This window comes from Schistocerca piceifrons, chromosome 4 (genome assembly GCF_021461385.2).
Source record: "Schistocerca piceifrons isolate TAMUIC-IGC-003096 chromosome 4, iqSchPice1.1, whole genome shotgun sequence".
In the NCBI taxonomy this organism is placed as follows: domain Eukaryota; kingdom Metazoa; phylum Arthropoda; class Insecta; order Orthoptera; family Acrididae; genus Schistocerca; species Schistocerca piceifrons.
In genome coordinates, this window is record NC_060141.1 from 108165957 (window position 1) to 108169043 (window position 3087).

Sequence of the window (3087 nt, forward strand, 5' to 3'; positions counted from 1 at the left end):
TATATATATATATATATATATATATATATATATATATATATATATATAATGAGGCTACAGTGAAGATTATATATGAATATATATGAATATATGAATATATATGAATATATATATATATATATATATATATATATATATATATATATATATATATATATAGACTTTGAAATTTGTTGTTAACAATCCGAACTAATTCAAAAGTAAAAGCAGTGTACATGGCTACAACACTAGGAGAAAGGATGATCTTCACTACTCAAGGTTAAATCTAACTTTGGCACAGAAGGTGTAAATTATGCTGCCACAAAAGTTTTTCGTCACTTACCTAATAGCATCAAATGTCTGACAGATAGCCATATAGCATTTAAAACGAAATTAAAGGAATTTCTTAATGGCAACTCCTCCTACTCATTAGATGAATTTTTAGACATAGTAAGTGGGTAATTTCCCTACCCCCACCAAAAAAAAGAAAAAAGAATTAAAAATATTGAGTGTCATGTAATATTTTGTGTAATGTAATATCTTGTATAGACACCTTTTATTAACCTGACACGTTCCACATCATTACGAAGTGTCGTATTCATGATCTATGGAACAAGTACTAATCTGATCTAATCTAATCTAATCGAGCCACTGCAGGCTCATCTTCAGATGGAGGTCCTGCAGGAACATTATGGGTCAAATGGTTCAAATGGATCTGAGCACTATGGGACTTAACAGCTGTGGTCATCAGTCCCCTAGAACTTAGAACTACTTAAACCTAACTAACCTAAGGACATCACACACATCCATGCCCGAGGCCGGATTCGAACCTGCGACCGTAGCAGTCGCGCGGTTCCGGACTGCGCGCCTAGAACCGCGAGACCACCGCGGCCGGCAGGAACATTATGTTGTGGACCAAGTGTAGCTAGATGCAGTGCTGGTGCTGCCGGCGGAAATGACGGAGATTTAGTAATCGGTGACGAAAAATTTACGACCCGAAAGTTTTTTGTGGTTTAGGTACTTACAGTGGACTGCCTTGTGGTATTCACATCAGATTCCTTCTTATAACGAGCATTATCAAGCTGTGTACACAAATAAACACATTATATAGCTACCCGTGGTTTTACACTGGCTCACAGGATGTAAACATTCGATGTTTTTACAGAGAATACGGATATTACAGATATTGCTTTTTCCTACACAGTAGTCTTTGGCAAGAGAATAATTGTATTACGATGCGAATATTACTGGTACAGATTGTACATTTCAGTAAATGTTGCTAGCTGCTTACCCAAAAGGTAAACAGCTAGAGGTGAATATTTAACACGTAGTAAAAAACTTTTTGTAAGTTACAGAATTCCGTGTCCGCAGCTCGTGGTCTCGCGGTAGCGGTCTCGCTTCCCGAACACGGGGTCCCGGGTTCGATTCCCGGCGGGGTCAGGGATTTTCACCTGCCTCGAGATGACTGGGCGTTGTTGTGGCGTCATCATCATCATCATTCATCCCCATTACGGTCGGAGGAAGGTAATGGGAAACCACCTCCACTACGACCTCGCCTAGCACGACGGTGCGGGTCTCCCTCATCGCTCCCCGACGGTCTGTCAAGGAGTATGGGACTTCATCATCATCATCACAGAATACCGTAGTCATTAAACACCAAGAAGAACAAAATTTATGCAGGTAGATTACTGTTATTTTTGTTGTTTTGGTGCCAAGATATCCTGGAAATTCTAGAAGAACAGATTTTGTGTTGGCTCATTCAGGATTTTTCTACTGACGATTAGTGAAATTCAGTACTGTGTTACAATGAATTCACAGTCCCCTAGGTTATGGTCTCAGCCAAAGATTCACAAAACTGGTGGTCCAATACGTCCAGTTCTAAGTGCAATAAAAAGCCCAGCATACAAACTTAACAGAAAATTTCACGATATACTGAAGAAAAATTACACCTTTGAAAATACCTTTTCGATTAACAACAGTTTTCAGTTAATCGACTACACTAAAGATCTAATAGAGCCAGACACAGCAACGTTTGCCTCCTTTGACAGTGTAAACCTATACACCAATATCGCTTGGAAAGATACTCTCACAATAACATAAAAGAATCTAGTGAAATACAAAAACTAAGCTATGCAGAAATTTATGAACTCATGATGTTGCTTGAATTAGTCCTCGCACGTAACTATTTTTCATTAAATGGCAAATTTTAAATCAAAACAGTGGTCTGGCAATAGGCAGCAGCCTTGCTTGCTGACATATTTATACATAATTTGGAACAAGACTTTTTCTTAACAAACCCACAATTTACTGACAAACTTCTGTGTTATAAAAGATGTGCGGATGACACAATAACACTTTTCAATGGTCCAAAAGGAGAAGTAAATAACCTAGCAGTTGAAATGAATAAAATGAACCCTGCTCCATAGAACATATGGATGCCCTTTGGCTAAAAATCTTAAATAATCCTCAATTAACAGACTGCGTCAGCATAAAAGCTTTTATTCCAGAATTTCCATGATATTTTGGCACCAAAATAACAAAATAATTCATCTTCCTGCTCAAATATTGTTCTTCTTGGTGTGTAACGACTATGGTATTCTGTAACTTAAAAACGGTTTTTAACTAGGTATTAAATGTTCACCTCTAGCTGTTTACCTTTTGTATCCAGTTAGTAACATTTACTGAAATGTATAATCTGTACTAGTAATATTTGTATCATAATATAATGCATCTCTTCCCAAAGACCACTGTGCAATAAAGAGAAATATCTGTCATATCCATATTCTTTGTGAAAACATCGAATGTTTACATCCTGTGAGCCAGTGTAAAACAAAGTGTAGCTACATACTGTGTTTATTTGTGTACATAGCTTAATAATGTACGTTATAGGAAGCAATGTGATGTGAATACCACAGAGTATTGCACTGTAAGTTCCTAAATCACAATGAACTTTCGGATTCGTAAATTTCTCGTCACCGATTACTAAATTTCCGTCTTTTTCGCCAGCAGCACCAGCATTCCTTCTAGCTACAGTTGCTCCACGACATAATGTTGCTGTAAATCTCCATCTGAAGATCAACTAGCAATGGCCCGCAAACACGTTCAGGG